Here is a 21708-nt window from a genome sequence, read left to right on the forward strand (position 1 = left end):
TGTGTACATATATATATATGTATTATATATATATTAGATAATATATTTTAATCACCGAATATGTTTGGCATTGCCCCAGGCTCCTTTTACTTAGTAGGAAACTCTTTGATAATTTCATTCACAAATCAACTAACAAGGCTGGCTCACTTTTGCTTACTCAATCGCTTTTCTTCTCTCATGTATGCAAAAGACACTCAAATCACATGTAACAAAATCAAAATAGGGGAATTCTGTTTCTTTTTTGGCAACCCCAGACAAACCCCAGAGTATCTGAGTGCTAACCCACATACTCTACCATTAAGTTATAGCTCCCTCCAGCCCTCCAATACCGATATTCCTAATTTCTTGGATTTGTTGTTTCATTATTTCCAAAGCCAGAGCTGATATTTGCAGATGTGAAGCAAGACAATACCTGTTCTGACAGGCTGGCTTCCATTCTGACCAATCAGTACCTATCACTCATGGCACTAGATATCCTCCTGGTTTTTAGAGGCTCTGGGGGTTGGGGTGGAGGGACCTGTGTGCAGGTCAAAGAGCAACTTGCAGAAGTCAGCTCTCTCCTTCTGCTGTGTGGGTCCCAGCAAATTAACTCGCATCATCAGGCTTGTTGACAAGGGTCCTTACCCACTGACCTATCTCACCAGCCCTAAGTATTTTATCACATTTGTCTACAATGGTTTAATTTCTCTCTAAACTGCATTTAAACAAAAAAAAAATGACAATATGGTTTGAACATATTGAGGGGCAGATGGTTCTGAGGTTGAAACTCTGCTCCTGTTAAACATCTGCTGTCACCTCGGTGAAAGTGAAGGTCATACCCAGTCATTGCTTCCTAAATTGATCAGGCCATCTCCTATGTCTGGCTATCCTTGACGTAAAAACTATTTAATCCTTTCTCTACATATCTAAACATGGTGATGTGTGGTCATGTGACTGGAAGTGGCCCTGTTATAGGACAACTCTGTCACACTTAGGAAAATTACCATGAATCCTTACATCAGTCATTAGAATGCTGCCTCTTCTCTTTGTGACAAAGCATGGGGTTTCCATTACTAAGGTCTACTAGTAATGCACTACTTTTGAAGAAGTAACTGAACCTTTTGCTAATGTACTATTGGTAGCCCAATCACCAACAGTAAATATGTAAAAGGAAAAAGTGTCAGTAGAGCTGGAGATGTGTAATGCCCTTGGGCAGGTGGATATTACCAGCATCAGTTCAGATTCTGTATATAAACCTAACCAACCCTAACCCTAACCCTAAGCCTAACCCTAACCCTAACCTATCCTAACCCTAACCCTAACCCTAACCCTAACCCTAACCCTAACCCTAACCCTAACCCTAACCCTAACCATCTACTTGGAAGCCAACATTGATGTCAGTGGGGTCTTTTTCCATGAATGTTGGGAGCATTCTTTTCTCCCAACAAATATTTATCAGTATTTGTTTAAAAAAATATCTAATCAACATGAGCACTGATCTGAGGTCATTTAGAGGCTTCAATAACTTGGATGGTGGAGTCCTTCAAATGATATAGAGTCACATGATCTAAGCCTCTCTTTTTACTCCGGTCATGAGTTACATGTTTTTATCTCTAACATGTGGTTCCTCTTGACTTACTGCTTCAGCATAGGTTGGAAAACTGGGGTTAAACAGTGGGCAGTGGGACACTCAGAGCTATGGGACAGAATGAACTTTTCTCATTGTAAGTTTCTTGCCTACAGTATTTCTTTTTTTACAGCATCAGAAAGCTGATTAACAAGAAGCTTCACCCTAACATCTGATGCTATAAAAAATTAAATTGAACACTCATGACAAGTGCTAATGAGGAAGGAGAAAGCGATGACTGTGTAAAGTATAAGATACCAGTAAATAGAAGACATTTAAGCGGAACTGAACATGGAAATGTTGAAACAGAAGAGGAAGTAAAAGGGGGCTGAGAATGTGCAACTATTTAAAAATATTTCTTCTAAAAATTCTCTGCACCAATGTGAAGAGGCAGTCACTAGTTCGGGAGCATGAAACTGAGGACTAGAGGACTTGGATAATTAACAGAGCAGTCAAAAAAAAATCTCCAGATGTCCTCTTTTAGCATTCTAGATAGTTGCGGCTCAAAGCCATTACAAGCTAGTCCTGCAGCATCTGCTTTCCATACAGCCAAGAGTATGGGTCTAAATTGCTCACATGCACCACTGACATCAGTATCTGTGACGTCACGGAGTCACTTTGGAGGCACTGGGCACTGTCTTTAAAGCCTCGCTGTTGTCGAATTCCTATTCAATGCTGTCTCGTGTCTTTATTCCAGGCCATGAACAACCAGTCAAAGTGTACTATGATTGTTATTTCGTTCATCCCGCAGAAGCGGGTGCTATATAGATGTGTGCACACATATTTATGAGCTAAAAGAGCTCATGAGTCAATAGACAGAAACCTCAAGCTTCCTGCACGGAATGCAAAGCCTGCGCCTCACCTGTTCCTTCAGAGGCCGCACATCTTACTGCACTTTCTTCTCCACTCACTCCGTTCGCACTGGGGACTTCACCATTTAATCTTTGTGTATCATTTCCTTGCTTTTAGCTATAACATTAATGGTGCTGTGTCGTAGTCTTGTGCACTGCATAGTTTCATTTTGCCCAGCTCACCCCTTCACAGATGACATCATGCATTTGCAGCATGTGAAATTTGCTTTGGAGGCTTGATATTATTTTTACGGGGCTCACTCACATTGATATTTATGGTTGCAGCCGATGCCTTTCCTCGCTGTGAAGCATTCTGTTTGATGAATACACCAGCATGTGTTTATCTTCTCTATTGCTGATGATGTTGGGTTTTTTATCTCAATGAATATCCATTTGACATATTCTGGTACATTTTTAAAGAGGCATTTGTAATTTCAGGACATAGTGAATGGCACACAGACACAGAGAATAAACCAGAGATAGCTGGAAAACAGTCATTGTAAGGTGGGAGTGGGGGCAGGGTGGGGTAGGGGTGGTGACAGCAGTCTCTAGCTTCAGAAGCAAAGCAAAACAGGAAACTGCAAGGCAGAAGCTGAGAGGAAGTCCTAAGGACTTTCCGGTTCACTCCATTCCAGAAAGCTTAGTCTGTTCTAAGAGGGAAGGATTGGGTAACTGGAAATGGCTGGAGCCACTGAAGACAGTTTCAAAAACGAAACAAACAACTTTGCACTGCACTTTCAGTAACAGACATTTTTAAAAGTGTGAGAGGGAGATGTGAGAGACAGAGCCACGCACGCACTGACACAGAAAAGGGAGACAGCATGAAAATGATTTCTTCGCAGCTTGAACAGGCAAATCAGCTGCTTGACGCCCCAGAGGAAAGGGATGAGCACCATACACTCTGGGAACCCAGAAAAGCATCATGGGATGGTGCCTGGAAACCTGGCCTGCCATCTCTTCCTCTAGTCCACAGGAGGAAAGCCTGAGTCAGAACTGAAATACTTAGCAAGGAATGTAATTTTTCTGAGCAGCAGTGTGGAGTGGAACACAGACCCAGGCTCCCTCAAATGCATTCCAACCTAAGGAAACCCTCCTCTTTTTAAAACTAACCAGAAAAAAAAAGACCATCCAATGACCCCCAGTACTTAGGAGGTAGAGTCAGGGAGATCTCTGTGTGTTCAAGGCTAGCCTGGTCTATATAGTGAGACCCTATCTCAAAACAAACAAACAAACATAAATAAATAAATAAATAATAAATAAATAAATAAATAAAACAACAAAAACATTGTACTATCCACATCCTTGACTTTCTAAAACTATGACTGTAAGTATCAAAGGGGATAGTTTTTTAATTGACAGTTTCTGTATTTTGGTAGTGGGCCTATCCATAGGTTCTGGTTGATGGTTTCTCCCACTCAGTGTATTACTATGCATCATGTCCAGTGCCCTGAATGCACAAAAAATCAGTGTACTCTGTTTCATAGAACAAATATTAACTTAACAAAATAATACTGTATTACTCCAATATCTCATTCTTACCAATAGACAGGTCATTGAAAAAGAAAAGTGTCACCCCCTCTAAGGCCCTGGAGATATCAAGAAGGGGATGGGGGGACAGAAGGAGCCAAAGGATAGGAAAGGAGGGAGTGGGCACTGTCTTCTGGTTATGGTGTGACCATTGTAGTCACATATGCACAGTAGCTGTGACTGTTTGTATGAGGTAGAGAGAGACAGAGACAGAGACAGAAACACAGAGAGACAGAGCGACAGAGACACAGGGAGAGACAGAAAGGAGAAATAAAAGACAGAAGAACTTCAGAGGAGGATGACTACTTGGAAGGAAGAAAGGGATTCATATATTGGGAGGGGCAGAGAGGGTGGGGTGAGCAGGTGTGAATGTGATCGAAACAAATGGTGCTGGTTCAACTGGAGGTCAGCATGTAGAAGAATGCAAATTGGTCCATTCTTATCACCGTGTACGAAGCTCAAGTCCAAGTGGATCAATGACCTCCACGTAAAACCAGATACACCAAATCTAGTAGAAGAGAAAGTGGAGAAGAGCCTTGAACGCATGGGCACAGGGGAAATTTTCCTGAACAGAACACCAATGGCTTATGCTCTGAGATCAACAATCAGCAAATGGAACATCATAAAATTGAAAAGCTCCGGAAGGCAAAGGACGCTGTCATTGGGACAAAATGGCAACCAACAGATTGGGAAAAGATCTTTACCAATCCTACATCAGGCAGAGGGCTAATGTCCAGAATATGCAAAGAACTCAAGAAGTTAAACTCTAGAGAACCAAATAATCCTATTAAAAATAGGGTACAGTGAACAACAATGCCAAGCAACCAGAGCTTCCAGGGACTAAGCCACTACCTAAAGACTATACATGGACTGACCCTGGACTCTGACCTCATAGGTAGCAATGAATAGCCTAGTAAGAGCACCAGTGGAAGGGGAAGCCCTGGGTCCTGCTAAGACTGAACCCCCAGTGAACTAGACTGTTGGGGGGAGGGCGATAATGGGGGGAGGATGGGGAGGAGAACACCCATAAAGAAGGGGATGGGGAGGGGTTAGGGGGATGTTTGCCTGGAAACCGGGAAAGGGAATAACACTCGAAATGTATATAAGAAATACTTAAGTTAATAAAAAAAGTAATAAAAAAAATAGGGTACAGAGCTAAACAGAGAATTCTTAACAGGGGAATATTGAATGGCTGAGAAGCACTTAAATGTTCAAGATCCTTAGTTACCAGGTAAATGCAAACCAAAACAACCCTGAGATTCCACCTCACACCAGTCAGAATGGCTAAGATCAAAAACTCAGGTGACAACAGATGCTGGTGAGGATGTGGAGAAAGAGGAACACTCCTCCATTGTTGGTGGGATTGCAGGCTTGTACAACCATTCTGGAAATCAGTCTGGAGGTTCCTCAGAAAATTGCACATAGTTCTACCTGAGGACCCAGCTATATCACTCCTGGGCATATACCCAAAAGATGCTCCAACATACAACAATGCTCCACTAAGTTCATAGCAGCCATATTTATAATAGCCAGAAGCTGGAAAGAACCCAGAAGCCCTTCAACAGAGGAATGGATACAGAAAATGTGGTACATCTACACAATGGAATATTACTCAGCTATCAAAAACAATGACTTATTAAAATCTATAGGCAAATGGACGGAACTAGAAAATATCATCCTGAGTGAGGTAACCTAGACACAAAAGAACACACATGTATGTGCTCACTGGTGAATGGATATTAGCCCCAAAGCTCGGATTACCCGTGATACAACCCACAGACCACATGGAGCTTGGGAGGAAGGAAGACCAGGGTGTAGATGCTTCGGTCCTGCATCGAGGAGGGAACAGGATGATAGCAGGAGAATGAGGGAGACGGGGTCCTGGGAGGGAAAGAGGAGGGGGAGGAAATAGAGGGGACAGTGTCAGATACGGGAGGGGACAGGAGAGAGGTACAGAGAGTCAGGAAATCAAATAAAAATATGTAACAGTGGGTGGGGGTGGGGGTGAGGAACCGGGGACAGACACTGGAGGGTCCCAGATACCAGGGAAGTAAGAGGCTCCCAGGATCCAACAGAGAAGACTTAAGCCAAAATACCCAACAAAGGGAGGTAGAACCTTGAGAGACCACCTCCAGCAGATAGGCATGGCCCCAGATGGAGGAATGGAACCACATACCCATCTCAAAGTTTTTAACTCAGAAATGTTCCTGTACATGAGAGACCAAGAACAAAACAAGGAGCAGAGTCTGAAGGAAGGGCCGTGGGGACTGCCCCACCTGGGCATCCATCCTGCCCTTGCCAAGAGGCGCTTGCTGACAGGAACCTGGTGTGGCTGTTCCTTGGAGGCTCAGCCAGAAATTGACCAATGAGGTTGTGGATGCTTGGAGCCAACTGTTAGAAAGAACTCAGGGACCCTCATGGGAGATTTGGTAGAAGGACTGGAGGAACTGAGGGTGATTGCAACCCCATAGGAAGAACAACATCAACTGGCTGGACCACCCAGTGCTCCCAGGGACTAGACCACCAACCAAGCAGCATACAGGGAGGGATCCATGGCTCCAGATACATAGGTAGCAGAGGATGGCCTTGTCTGACATCAATGGGAGGAAAGGTCCTGTGTAAGTTTGATGTCCCAGCATAGGGAGAAGCTGGAGGGGGTCGGGAGAGGGTGGGTGAGTGATGGAGCACCCTCTTAGAGGCAAAGGGGAGGGAGGAGAAGGAGGTTGTGGGATGGGGGGCTCGTGGAGGAGTAACTGGGAAGTGGGATATCACTTCACACACACACACACACACACACACACACACACACACACACACACGTCAAAATCAAATAATCAACTTTAAAAGACTTAAGTGTTGAAAGTGGGGTGATATCTAAGCTCACTTTTGCAAGTTGTCCACCATATTATAATGTAAAAATTCTCTAATAAGCACTTAAAAAGGAGGACTGTAAACTGATTTGAAGACTGCTGGGCTCCTGTCACTTCAGGGAGAAACTCTGTATGTGGCACTTTCCTTTCCATTTTAAATCAGCTGTCACTTGAAGTGAGCACACTTCCAATTCAGCATGAAAACAAAGTTAGAATTAGAGGCTTTGTCAACGTATGTGTCCCCTTGATAGGGACTTCCCACCATGTTTAGTCTCGTGATGATGATCTGTCTTCAGAAAATAAAGGAAATAAGTATAATAGATCATAACCCAAAATCAAGGGAGCTGGAGACTTTTCCCAGACCAAGTTGATATTAACAGAAACCAAGGAAGTGGCAATAAACTCATCTGTCAATCCTACCAAGTTCACAGTCTACAGAAGGCTCGGAAACTGGATGGAACTCAGTGCTTCCCTAAGTTATTTTTATCTCACACTTCCCTAAAGCTTCCCTAAATCATATTCAAAGTCACATCTCTGCTCAGAGGCCAGTACGCACAGGGGTATCTGCCGACATCATCATTTCATGGGGTCATCTGACACTTCTATTCGACAGGTAACGTAAGCAAATTTCTGTTTGTGATGCTCTGGAGCTGTGGACCTGAAGCACCAAGAGATGCCAGAAAGAAAGAGCTTACGTTTTAAAATACGGTTCGCTTGGGAAGCCTCAAGTCAAATCATATTGGAAGATTAGATCTGTACCCATACACGTAGAGGGCAAAAGGCCTTGTACACACGGATAAGTACCGGAGAAGCCAGTAAAGTTAAACACATAGCTTGCCTCTTCAGTAGAACGAGGTGTGCAGCTGCTTTTCCTGGAAAGCAGGAATGATGCAGTTTTACAGCCTGGTGGTCCTTGGCTATCTGATGAGACAGGCTCTGCCCATATCTCCTACAATTTACTTATCTCAGGCCCTCCCTCCCTAAATCGTGATCACTGCCTTTAAACCATAAAATGCATTGTTCATAGGAATGAGTTTTATGGTCTAAAGGTGTCTTCTATGTTACCTTAGGGTCAGGCCCACCCTCACACTCAGAGCAACTACGCTTGCATCAGTCAAGCTCCCTAGACCCTAGATCTTGGGCTCTACCTTTGAGCCAATACTACCCATTTTGTGCAAGAAGGCAGACATACTGTGTTTAAAAGAAAAATCAGTGTAAGCCCATCTTAAATGTTGTACACTCGGGGCTGAGGTAATTGTTATCAGAAAACTTCTTTCCCCCAAATTGTGCTGTGTTTAAATATGGCTAACGTAAAACTGATTTGGGCCAGATTCTAAAAGTCCTGGTTCTGGGCTAAATCAGGTTGAACTGAGTTTTATTCTTACCTCACTCTGATCATTTCCCCTGCCACATGAGGACATGGATGGAAAGCGGCCATTGGCAAGCCAGGAAGAGTGCTGTCATCAGAGCTCCGAAGATCCAGGACCCTTACCATGGGTTCCTGGACTTAAGAACTATGAGAGCTCCTCCTCCTCATCCTCCTCCTCCTCCTCCTCCTCCTCCTCCTCCTCCTCCTATTCTTTTTCTTTTTCTTCTTCTTCTTCTTCTTCTTCTTCTTCTTCTTCTTTCTCTCTCTCTCTCTTTTTCCTCTTTTTCTCTCTTCCTTTCTCTCTCCTTCTGGTCTCTGTCATCCCGATAAACCTCTCCACCTGAAGAAAAAACTATGAAAGAAATGTATACCCTCAAGTTCTCAAGTTACCCCTGATATGATATGATATGATATGATAGCCTGAGCTAACTGGAATGTTAGTCAACCACTAAAATGTACATGAAAGAACTAGATAGCAACCTAGGGCATCAAGGGTTAACTGTTTCACTGAATCCTTTTAATTCTTATGTATAGAGGTTGAGTGCCTGTAAATATATCACATGCATAACTTGGCATCCCCGATGTTTCAACAGGTAATTTGCTACATAATCAGTAATAGTCTGCATCCCCAATAGAAGACTCACAGTTCTAAGAGTCTGGGAATATTGAAATATATACTCTGTTAGAAGCTACTTCATAATAAGCTAGCGCTCACGGGATTAGATATATGAAATGAAGACATTGTATTAAAGCCACTAAGAAGCTAGGTATAGTCGTGAACACCTTTATCTCAGAATTCAAGAGGCATAAGCAGGTGAATCTCTCTTCAAAGTTCCCAGTTCAAAGTTATCCTAGTCTACATAAGGAAGGTCCAAACCAACCAGGGTTATGTAAGAAAACCTACCAAAAGAAATAGTAATTATGACTTAGTAATTAGTAATCATGACTTATAAATAAAAATTCTCTGAAGGAACCCTACTGCAAACACATCCTATATTCCGATTTTAAAACTTTACAGTTTTGGTGACTTTAACGTTCACAGAATGAGTTTGCTCTTATTTTCTTGCCAATGGGAACTATGGCAGATGCTGCCTCTTAGTGTAAGTCCCATACAGAGCCAAAGGCATCAGCTGCAATGTGCTTAAGAATCAGCCTCACAGGGTCATGGGTGTGGAGGTGACGCTCCCCCTTGACCCTTGCCATCTTCTGGTCTGGAGAGCTGGTCCCCGGGGTCAAGAGATGGGGTGAGCTAGCCCTGCCCCTTAATGTCTGCAGCACTCAGGAACTGTGCTGGCCCTGGTGGACAAGGTGAAAGGTGGAGAAGACAGAGGTTTGAAAGGGTGTGGGAGTGTTGAGGAGGGTGGGGATGGGGGTGGGGAGACTGGGGGTGGGTATTAGAAAGTTGAAGGACTAGCCCCACCATTCTGCCCGGATGGTGATATGGGTGCAAGGGGGGTTGACCACCCCCTCACTCCTGTAGTCTTCTGTGGTAGTTGGGAGAGCTGGGCCCAGGTGCAAACCCTGCACCTCCCCTGGGTAACAAATTCAGTGGAGTTGGCCCTGACGGTGAAGGCACAGGTGAACCAGTCCTTTACAGCTGCAGCACTTGGAAGAGTGTGCCAGTGTCCTGACTGGGCAGCACAGTGGAGCTGGCTCTGGAGGTGTGGATCCAAGAGCTTGAGAGTGAGAGAGCTGACTTTGACCGTGCCTCCTGCTGTTGGAAGCTTTGCTGGTACAGAAACGACAAACTGACCAACTCAGCTACTACCCAGGCCCAGATCCAGGGCTCTGAGTTGGCTCACCCCAAATCCATTATCATCTGAGAATGGTTGGGACATGTGAGAGGGCCTCCAGATCCAAAGCTGCAAGATCTCCATGACACAGGGCAAAGAAAGAATAACTGGGAGGAGCCTCAATGATGACCCAATATTGATGGTGTCACAGAAGCCAGAGTTCTCAAACCAGACCAATGAGTCACTGCAATGAACATGTGCAAGTGAAGATGCATGGGGAGAGGGGCGTACAGTGTGGGACACACTGTGACACACCACAACTTCTGTGATGAGATGTTCTCTATGCTTTGTGGCTGGGGTGTGTGTGTGTGTGTGTGTGTGTGTGTGTGTGTGTGTGTGTGTGTATTGGGGAATTGGATGTAAGGGGGAAGGGCAGAGATGAGGGGATGGGGAGATGAGCAGGACTGGGATGCATGATGTGAAACCCACAGAGAATCAATAAGAAGTTAAAAAAAATCAGTCTCCCAGATCAGAACCCCCATCTGTCCACCTCTGTACACCTCAACTCCACCTCCAGGCTGCACTTTGCAGCCACACACAGGCTCTCTCTTTCAGTCCTGTTTAGTCAGTGACTGCTGAGATTCTGCTTATTTATGACTGAAACAAAGAAGAAATTTTCACTTGGCTTTGGGACTGAACGTTCCAATTTGATATATAAAATTCAATTTGATATATAAAGTCGAAGTTGATTATCTTCTGGACACAAAGTTTCCTCTTTCTTTCTTTGTTCATTGGCTGATGCAGAGAGCAGAGGACTAGATGCTTTTGCTGATGTCCTTGGTATAACAGTTAACAGACTTTGGAGGTGCAAACAAGAAATCTCCCGAGCAACAGACCCCAGTTACACATGACCGCCATCCTCCCCAACACAGCTGGAGGCTGCAGTCTTTCCACAGTTCCACCCGTTATAATTGTGGGATGTTTGTACTTCTAAAAAAATGTAGAGTGGTTTGATATAGGAAACCACCTTTAATGCAGGAGTATCCCGCAGAAAGGACCAAAGGCTAAAAAACAAAACAAAGACGCGCTCTTCCTACAGCAGTTCACTGGGTACTAAGCGGGAGATTAGCTGGCATCTTCAGCCTGGACCCCCCAGCTGCCACAAAGACAGAGACTAATTGTTGCTCAATAGTTAACACCTGACCGAATACCTTCATCAACTCCACACTCATTCCTGCTGTTGACTGAGAAGTCTATGAAAAACCTCTGGGACAGCACTGAGCCACGAGGAATAAACGTGAGGACGATGAGTCTGCTTCCGGGAGCCTCTGAGCCCTCCAGCACAGGACAGGGTGGTCAGGCATGAACCAGCGTACGTCGTAAACACTGTTTACAAGGTGGGGTCTCACTGCTGAATCTGAGATCAAGCGCACCGCCTCTGTGTCACGAGACGCCTAAAACAAACCAAGTAGCATGTGCAGACTGTTCAAACCAGACCCACACTTGGTCTGCAGAACTGGTAGGGACTCGGGAGAGGGACTTGAAGCTCTGACTGGGCTCTGCTTGGACAAGTTGTTGACACAGGTATTTCCAAAGACCCTCTCCTCAGATTACTCAGTGGGGCTCCCACTGAGCTCGGACTCCTCCTCACTGCTGCTTCACTTGAAAGAGAGGTAGAGGAAACTTCTCTAGATGCTTTAGGATTAACCCATACCCGATTCTAAGGCCTTCAGTGGATGTCTAACCCTGAAGCTGGTATGTAGGTCCCATGGGTATAGAATACCTGTGAATTCACACCTCTGACAAAATTCAACTTATATGTCAGACACCATAAAATATTAATAATAATCACTAAACATAGAATAATTGTAACAGTGTTCTATAACAAAATCACCACTCATTTGCCTTAAGGTCATTGTTAATAAAAATGAAGGTTACCTGAACACAAGCACAATGATACAGCAACAGTGGATCTACTAACCAACATGGCTGCTCAGTGCTGAATGGGCTGGTGGTGTACACCTGCCCCTTGTCCATCCATTGTTCGTGGCTGCACTGAACGAAGACTCTACTCCCAAGAGGGAAGCAGAGGAAAAGCCCTGTTAATGTTCAAAGGGAGTGACAGGTCAGCTGGACATAAAGGTCATTTGAGAGAGATGGGGAGGGGGTGGGAGAAGCCAAGATAAACATAGCTCCACTCATGGCCCCTCACCCAGAGCCTTAAAAAGTAGGTCTCGGGGCTGGAAATGCCTATGTCTCAGGCTCAGTGGTTAAAAGCACTGATTGCTCTTCCAGAGGTCCTGAGTTCAATCCCCAGCAACCACATGGTGGCTCACAACCATCTGTAATGGGATCCAATGCTCTCTTCTGGTGTGTCTGAAGACAGCTACAGTGTACTCATATATAAGGTAAATAAATCCTATTTTAAAAAAGAAGTGGGGTCCCATTCAAATGACAAGCTAGGTGGCCTGGGTAAAGAGGCTGGCAGTCCCATCCTCGGGCCAAGCCTGTAGCTCACACAAACCTCCAAACACAGTAGGTTTTGGGAGGATGGTGGTTCCTGTAGCAACAGGGTCAACTGTGGTGATGAATCCCATCTTGCCACTGGCTATGATGCAGAGTGCAGTGTGGGAGTGCCATCTTAAGGGGTAACTTATTGTTTGAAACTGAACTAACTTGAGGACCTACACTACGGAGCAATCCCAAGTCAAGAAGCCCTGAATTCAATCTGCGATGCCCCTCAGTAAAGAGGTCTGCACAGCCCCGGGATGCATTTGGAAAGGCAGAGACAGATGGCCAGAGGCCCAAGTTCAGGATGTGAAGTATGTAGAGCAATGCACCTCTCCTGGTGATGGAAGCAGACCTCCTCAACTGGGAAGAAATCTGGAGCCTATTGAAGCCACCTAGCTGCTGCGAGGTTCCCTGCAATACAGCGTAAGCACAGGGACGCTACCGTGAGATACTTTTCCTCCACAGACATATCTATTCACCCTCCATTCGCAGGATGACTAATGTTTAGGGGGTTTTGAAAGTATTAAGAAAGGTCTGCCTGTACAGATCCAGTTGCTTGGCCAACTCCCAAAGCATTAAGAGATACCCCTACTTCCCAAGTTAGAACTGAGATATAAACTATCCCAGGAGGCATAGAAGGACCTGGCTAACCACAAACTGCAAAACTAAATGTGACCAGCAGAGGTCGCTAGTATGCAAAGAAGGGATACTACTAAAGGGCGCGCAGATAGAATAGAGGACCCATAAATAAACCACAGAGCAGTAGCCGCCTAGTCTTTGACAACAGTGTTTGAAAAACATACACTGGAAGAGAAGACAGCCTCTTCTTTACAACATTACACGTGAGATTCTAACACGTATGGAAACACTTCAAAATATCGGCACAGGCGAGGACTTTATGAAAAGGGCCCAATAACAAAGGAAATAATAACCCATGAATTGACGAACAAGAACACTTGGAATTACAAAGCTTCTGCCCCACAAAGGAAACCATCACCAAAGTGAAGCCAGCCTGGATAGGGGTAGGTAGGAGAATATTTACTAACTACATGCACATCAAATCGAGGATTGAAATCTAGACTACCTTTGGGGTTGCAAAACTTAAAAACCAAAAGACAAACCATCCAATCAGCACATGGAAAGATGAACTGACTAGGCAGTATCAAAGAAAAGAAGGAAATGCAAATGGCCAATGAGTATTTGAAAACGCTTGCAACAATCTGTGCCAGATCGATTGCTCTAAATCCTCTATTCGAAGCATGTGGTGTCTTCAGCAATAGGATCTTCCCTTCTGGTTCTAGGAGGATCCAAGGACATAAGCAATAAAGGACATAAGCCTTTATTGTTTGGAGTGGAATCGCACTCCCTTGACCAACAAATGAGGAGGAATTTTCCATTAAAACCCACTACTGCCACTTCTCTAAACCAGGATAATTTCTAACTCCACTCCAAAACCTGATCCTCCTTATATCCATGGAGAAACGTAGATATTATCCCTTGTCCTTCATCCAAAAAAAAAAGGTTTTTATCTTTCCTACAATAGACAGAGACTTCTACACAAGTCCTAAGGCCTGGGGCCATCGCATAAGCAGGTGGGGAAAGGCAGTAAAGGCAGGGACAGGATATCTGCTGAGAGATGGTGCCTCACATCACGAAGGGAAGCTGCACTCAGGAAGTATGTGTTTACAAATCGAGAAAATGTTTACCTAATCAAGACCTGCACAGGGACAGCACCTAGGACACGCCAACACAGACGGGAGAATCTCACTCCCTGTAAATGAAAAGCTACAGGCATTTAATGACGGTTAAGGGAGTAAGAATCAGTCTTCTCCGGGGATGAATAGGTTACCCAATTCCAAGTGGCCAGCCCTAAACACGTGTACATACAAGCAACACTAAACAGACTCAGCAGGAAATAATTAAAGAAGCAGAGGCCATGAACTTAAGAGAGAGTGGGGTGAGGATACCGGATGAGTTGGAGGAGGGGGGAGGGGTGACTACTGTACTAATGTATAAAATTCTCAAATAAATAAAAATGGTTTTCATTAAAAAAAAAAAAGAGTTCTTAGCCTTATATTTTTGGTTGTGAGCCTAGCCTTTAACGGCTTAGCCATCTCTCCAGCCCAAGAGTTCTTAACCTTAAATGCTCAGTAAGTACGTGTTGTAAAAATTGGGCCAGGAAACAAAACATCTCATTCAAAAGAAATTACAAATAAAGAAGTCCTTATTAAAGCTTCTGTCTGATAAAAAGAAGGAAGGAGAGAGGGAGGGGGGAAGGGCAGGTGGAGGGGAAAGCTGTCCACCTGCCTAGCCATCAGGGAAATGTAAATTAGAACTACTTTGAGATTCTAGCTCATTCCAGTCAGAATAAATATCATCAAGAAATAGCAGACAACAAACCCTGGTGTGGGTGGGGGGAAAGGAATCTTTTAAACTGTCAGGAAATGCAGCTCCTATGGAAATCAGGACAGAGTTTCAAAACAAAAACCTGAAGCCAGAACTATCATATAACCCGGGAATATATCCCCAGAGAACTATAAATCAATATACTGCAGAGACATTGTGCATTTATTTCAGGGCTGCACCTATTCACAATAACTAAAGAACAGAACAAGCCTAGATACTGAAAGAGCGTACCCCCAAAACGGGGAGCCGCGTCTCTCGCTCCGATCGCAGGGTGGGGTGCCCCCAGGAATCACGAGGAGCCATTCTTGATGTAACAGCAAGAGGTAGCTTTATTAACGAGATCCCGGGTCTTAGCGGGATCCCGGGTCGACACGTATCTCACACAGGAGACAGAGGAATCGACCCCGAGCTTCCAAACTCGGGGGTTTTTATAGGGGAGGTAAGGGGCATTCGCGCGGTTACACATGATTGGTCAATTCAAATGGTGCACAGTACTTTCGGCTCGAAATTACATCAGCAAGGAGTATGTGTTATCTAGCAGCTCGGCAGGCAGGTAGGGTGGCTCATCTCACTCAGGGGGGTGAAGGAAGGGGAGGGGGTGGCTATGGATGGTCAGTGTCCTTGGGGCTGATAGCTGGTTTGGCAAGTCCTATCTCTGGCTCTCCCTCAGGCACGTCCGGCCCTGCACATCCAGACTCTGACAATGAGCAACCTTTATGAAACTCTAGTTCTGCACATTCAGGCTCTGACAATGAGTAACCTTTATGAAACTCTAGTTCTACATTCCCCACTTCTTTTTTTTGTTAATAGTTCTAATCCTAGAACTTCATGGAGAACTCAGCTTCATCTAGCATAACAGCTTGGTATTGTTGTCTTAACATGAGGATTCTAACCTGGACACTATCCAAGCCTATACACCAAGGTCATGACTAGCTTTTAGAACTTCTAAGCTTATACAGATTGTGATCCCTGAGGCACAGTCCCAAGAAGTGTTAAGAGTACTAACATATGCAATGTTACATCATTTGTAATGGAAATCAAGACTATCCCACACCTATCTTGATAGAACCCAGGACAAACATGACTGAATTTCCCTCTAGGTCCCAGCTCTCAGCCCCAACAGCTAGTACGCGGCTGGTGAGGGCTGAGAATTGACAGCTCTCAGGGTGGTCAGCAGCACCAGGTACGGTCCTTTCCAGCGAGGCTCGAGTGTCTGGGCTCAGTGTAGCTGCAATCTCCGACCTGGAACTGATGGGATGTCTCAGGGGTCTCCGGGGCATAGGCTGCTGTCAGCTGTGAGCAGATTTCTTTCTGTATCACCTGTAGGTCTTTTAGCGGCACACAAATCATTATTACTATGGCACTATGACATGTTGGTTCAGTAACATCATCTAATACAGTCAGGGGAGCTGAGGCCCCATATAAGATCTCAAAGGGGTTAAGGCTGAATCTGGAAGGGGTATTTCTTGCTCTGAAGAGAGCAAGAGGGAAGGAGTGTCACCCAGTCTGCGCCAGTCTCCATGGTTAATTTAATTTGGTCAAGGTCTCTCTTAAAATTTTATTTATTTACTCTACCTATCCTGAACTTTGAGGTCTGTAGATACAATGTAATTTCCAATTGACCTCTAAATACTTGGCCACACCCTGGCTTACCTTGGCAACGAAAGTAGGGCCTTTGTCTGACCAGATTACCTTGGGCATTCCAAATCGGGGGAAGATTTCTTCCAGTATCTTCTTGATGATTGCAGAGGCCGTCTCTCATTTGGTGAGGAAAGCTTCTATCTTCCTGAAAAAGTATCTACATGCACTAGGAGATACTTGTGATTATATTTTTCTGGTTTTATCTCAGTGAAGTTCACTTCGACTTTTCACTAAACTCTCTAGGTCTCTTTGCCCTGTTTGCTTGCTAAGCATTCACTTATTGACATACCTTATACTTTCTACTGTCTCTCTGGCTAAAATCTTAAAGTCTATTACACACACCTTAACTACTTGGACAAACTTCTTATCTCCTAAATGAGTCCATTTCTGTATTTGGCAAAGTGAGTCTTTCCTTTATTCTCTGGGGAGTATAGCTTTCCCCTCAAGTGTGCCATTGTCCTTTATCTTTTAAGCAATTTGGGCCTTTTCTAAGTGAGGCCATCCCTTAGTCCGATCCTAGTTCTCAGTGGCTGTCTCTTGCAGGCCTGCAACCAGGATAGGCTCCTGCATAGCCATTTTTCGAGCCGCTTGATCTGCTTCGTTATCGCCCCATGCCACTGAATCTCTTCCCTCCTGATATCCTGAGCAATGAATAGTACTCACAGTTGTTGGCTTCACCAGGGCATCCAAGAGATGGCAAAAGCATCTGAAGTGCTGATGTGCTGGGGGGGTAGAGGTTCAGCCATCCCAGATGACATTGTGTTGTCCACCATGGCAGCACCCACTTGTCTCTGACCTTCATTCATGAAGAGAACTGTTCCCATCTGTGGACAAGGTCCTCGGCTTTCAGCAGGGGTCAATCAGCCAGTCGCAGAGGTCTTTCCTCCACCCATGGGCTTCTGCCAGTACTTGACACTCGTGCTGTGGTGGCTCCAGGTCCGGATTGGGCAGCAAGGTGACCAGATTGTCCCCAACCGGTGGAGAATCTAGTCCATGGCAGCTGACCAGTGGTCCCATCTTTTGGGACACTCTATTCAAAGGCAGAACATCAGCCACTCTATCACAGTTTAAGTCCTGGATTGGGTGATAATTGTTAGTGCCCGGCTGGCAGGAGTGATGTGTTCCAGGCAGATCAAGACAAAGTCACACATCTCCCAGCATCAGGTACTGGTGCACTGAGACAGGTCTTAAGCTCCACATACACAGTCTGTAGATATGCATACACATGGCCTCACCCAGCCATTTCAGCCCACGCAAGCCATTTTGGAGAGCAATTTTCTCATGAGCAAGGGTGTCGGCGCCAGCACCGACCTGGTACCGAGAATCGGGCGAAAGCCTACGGGATGAAAGAAACACACATACACACACACACAGGTTATGGTGTCAAGCCAGGAGAGGAAGAGAGGAAGAGAGAGAGAGAGAGAGGAAGATGGGAAGGAAGAGTGAGAGTGAGGAAGAAGAGTGAGAGTCTCCTGTAGCTTTATTCACCACTTATATACCCAAGTCTCCAGGTAGAAAATAACTGGGAAGCACAGTGGGAAACCCTGGCTCGTGACTACCTGGCTCGTGACTTCGGTAACAAAAGACCAACTACGAGACCTGATTAGGGAGAAATCCCAGAAGACCAGCCTAAATCTCAAGGATAAAGGCTGAGGAAGCAAAAGGCAGAAGTAAATTGACCACCACCCAGGTGTGGTCCAGGTGTGTCAGTTCCACAAGCATCAGCCTGGCTCAGCAGAGGTCATGCAGTGGAGATATCGGGTGTTTACTACTTGGTCTTTTCTTCCTGTGACGTAAATACATGGGAGAGGCCTCTGTCCAACAATCCCATGACTTTTACTGTGGCCATGCAGTTACAAAGCGGCCAGGCCCAAATCCAATATGGCACTACACAAGGGATAGGGACAGTCAGGGATGACCATGAATTAGTGGGTGGGTTACCTGGCCCACGCCAAGGTCCACTGTTCTTCGGGCAGTCCATAAGTATTGTTCGTTGCCAGTAGCCCCTTGCACTCAAGGTCTTTGGATATTGGCCCACTGGGGGGCATAGGAGCACAGAGCATTGGGTCCCTGTATCCACACTTCCCTTCTATCTCTGTACATAGCCAGCACTCTAGGACCAAGAGGCTCTCCAGTGTCCCCTCTTGTTCTTTCTGGGGCAGTCCCTGACCCAGTGTCTTTTTTTTCTTTGCATTAGGCACACTGATCTTTAGCCAGGAATTCTCTTCTGTTGCCAGGTACTGTCTTCCTAGGTTCCCTAACTACTGTGGCCAGTATATGTTCCTCTCTTGTCTTTTATCTCTCTTTAGCTCTCTAGCTTCCTCTTCTTTTAGTCTCTTTTCTTCCCTAGCTTCCTGCTCTTTTTACCTTCTTTCTTTCTTTCTTTCTTTCTTTTTTTTCAGTCTCTCTGCATCTTCTTCTACAGCTATTAGGTGCTGTCCACTTTTCTGCACAGACCCTGAACCACGCATCAACTTATTTTCTCTGCAACTTACAATAACTCTCTCAGTGACTTAGCTTAACCCTTCAAGTTTCTGTAACTTTCTCTTCATATCTTTTCCTTATCTTAGCCAGATTGGTGGGGCACTTTCCAGCCCCTCAGAGACCCACCCTTGGAGCCTGGCGGCAGACCTGGCACTCCCTACCTTCAGGCGTCTGAAGAGAGCAGGCAGAAGTGAGGGCCTTCTATCCGTGTCTGGAACATTTTTTTCTGGTCTCCAGTAGGATTCCGTCTTTCATCAGTGGTAAAGAAGACCTGTAACAGTTACTAACAAGCATCTCAAATGGGATGGTGAGAAAACAAGAGAATCTTGTGAAGAGGGCAAACAGCATTTATCTCTCTTCAGTGTCAGCTCCGTGGCTTTGCCTCTCAAGAGAACCAGCCTTCAAATGACACTAGGCTTTTAGTAACAACTAATAACAAAAGGATGGAGAGATGGTTAGAACCTGGTTGCTAGATGCCAGGTGGCTGACAGAAGAATCGTAACCAGTTCACCTGGGGCTATCAGGACCTCAGTAGTAGCCCTTTACCAAACTGTCTCACTGGGTTTAAAGGGCCCAAGGAAAAGAAAACATTAATCCTGAGCTTGGCCACCTCCAAGTAATTTAGTGCTGGAGACTGACTCCTCCCTTGGAATAAAGACAGCAGATAAGGCAGGCTTCCTTAAAGAACTTCTCTAAATGAGTGCTCTCCTACTGTGAGCAAATGTCAAAAATTCCTTTCCTGTTCTTGTTTTCCTTATAGCCCCACCTAGCTCTCAGCCTTTTTAGATTATTCTTCCTGTAGCATTTCTAATGCAGCCTGTCCCTTTTTTTTTTTTTAGCCTGTTAACAGCATTTTTGATCTTTTAGGCAGTTATGCACTAAGTGTCATACCGGCTGAAACTCCGCCTTTAAGATTCTTTGCTCCCAAGCAAAATTTAAATCCTTTTCCAGCTTATCTCAGCTGTCCACCATGAGATTCCCAGAGATCGCGAACCAAGGTGTAGTAATTCACTAAGAAATCTCTCTATAGTGTTTCTTTTTACCTTAAGCCTTTTCCTTTTAAACAGCTCCTGAAGAGCCAGAAAAATTGGGTGAGACTTGAGAAGTCCCCATGCTCGCTGCAGCAGCTCCGCAGCTAATTTCGCTCCCCTCTACTGTGTGCTGCGAGCACAAGCACAGATAAAACACTATTTTAAAAATTAACTTTGGCTATCAACCAACACACCGCCACTAGAGCGGGGTCCATAAGATTAAGTTTCTTACTCACTAAGCATTAAGGAGACCAAGTAAAACTCTTCAACGAACAAAGCAAACAGTTTCATGATTTCAAACACAGTCGTTGGTCCAAGATTTTAAACACGGTCGTCAGTCCAAATTCAAACACGAAAAAAAGTCAAAAAGACACTGGACAATACCACAGAAAACAATCCAGACAAACAAGACCAAGACAAAGCATCCTATAACCAATTTCCACAGATGCCTGGTACCTTCAGTACCTGGCCCAAACTGCAGCTTAACCTTAGCTGCTTCTGGGATACCAAACACAGAAACAGAATACAGACAACAGACACTAACACATCTAAGCACACTTGTCCGTGCCTATACTTAAATAGGCAGCCGAACGCGACCTCCAAAGTCAAGTCACAGTCAGATCTTTTTGACTGTCCGTTGCCGGGTCCTCCCGACAAAATTTGGCTCGTGGAACGTCTCTCACGCGTCCCAGAGCCAGGACCCGACAAAGGCTGGCTCGAGGAATGTCTCTCACGCGTCCCAGAGCCTGCTCGATTGGGGCGTCCCCCGGTGAGCTTTCTAAAAAGGAAAAAAAGAAAGAAAAAGACTATTCAGAGTAGGAATCCTTCATCTACTCACAGGCGCCTATTCGGGGTGGGGAACCTTCTTCCACCCGTGCACAGGGCAGGAATCCTTCTTCTGCCCAGACAGTGCACTCTCAAGCTAGCTTTCTACAGGGCGGGAATCCTTCTTCCACCCGTGCACAGGGCAGGAAACCTTCTTCTGCCCAGACAGTGCACTAAGACTCTCGTGCACAGGGCAGGAATCCTTCATCTGCCCAGACAGTGCACTAAGACCTTAAACCGGTACCGAAAAACACAGACTACAGGACTTAATTCACACACACTCATACACAGCGGCCACTTTCCAGCACTCACACTAATGTACCTCCAAGTGGCATTCGGGGTTCCGGGGGTCACGCTCCGATCCCGGACGAGCCCCCAAATGAAAGAGCGTACCCCCAAAACGGGGAGCCGCGTCTCTCGCTCCGATCGCAGGGTGGGGTGCCCCCAGGAATCACGAGGAGCCATTCTTGATGTAACAGCAAGAGGTAGCTTTATTAACGAGATCCCGGGTCTTAGCGGGATCCCGGGTCGACACGTATCTCACACAGGAGACAGAGGAATCGACCCCGAGCTTCCAAACTCGGGGGTTTTTATAGGGGAGGTAAGGGGCATTCGCGCGGTTACACATGATTGGTCAATTCAAATGGTGCACAGTACTTTCGGCTCGAAATTACATCAGCAAGGAGTATGTGTTATCTAGCAGCTCGGCAGGCAGGTAGGGTGGCTCATCTCACTCAGGGGGGTGAAGGAAGGGGAGGGGGTGGCTACGGATGGTCAGTGTCCTTGGGGCTGATAGCTGGTTTGGCAAGTCCTATCTCTGGCTCTCCCTCAGGCACGTCCGGCCCTGCACATCC

General features: G+C 45.4%; 1 long non-coding RNA gene across 1 annotated transcript; it reads right to left on the reverse strand.

Moving 5' to 3' along the window:
• Positions 1-14885: 14885 nt before the first annotated feature.
• Positions 14886-20772, reverse strand: LOC134482619 (uncharacterized). The gene is made up of 3 exons (XR_010059006.1): positions 19160-20772; positions 17178-17850; positions 14886-16659 (listed from the first exon to the last, which is right to left on the reverse strand). It is a non-coding gene; the product is annotated as an uncharacterized LOC134482619 (long non-coding RNA).
• Positions 20773-21708: the final 936 nt, after the last annotated feature.

This window comes from Rattus norvegicus, chromosome 17, assembly GCF_036323735.1.
Source record: "Rattus norvegicus strain BN/NHsdMcwi chromosome 17, GRCr8, whole genome shotgun sequence".
Taxonomy (NCBI): domain Eukaryota; kingdom Metazoa; phylum Chordata; class Mammalia; order Rodentia; family Muridae; genus Rattus; species Rattus norvegicus.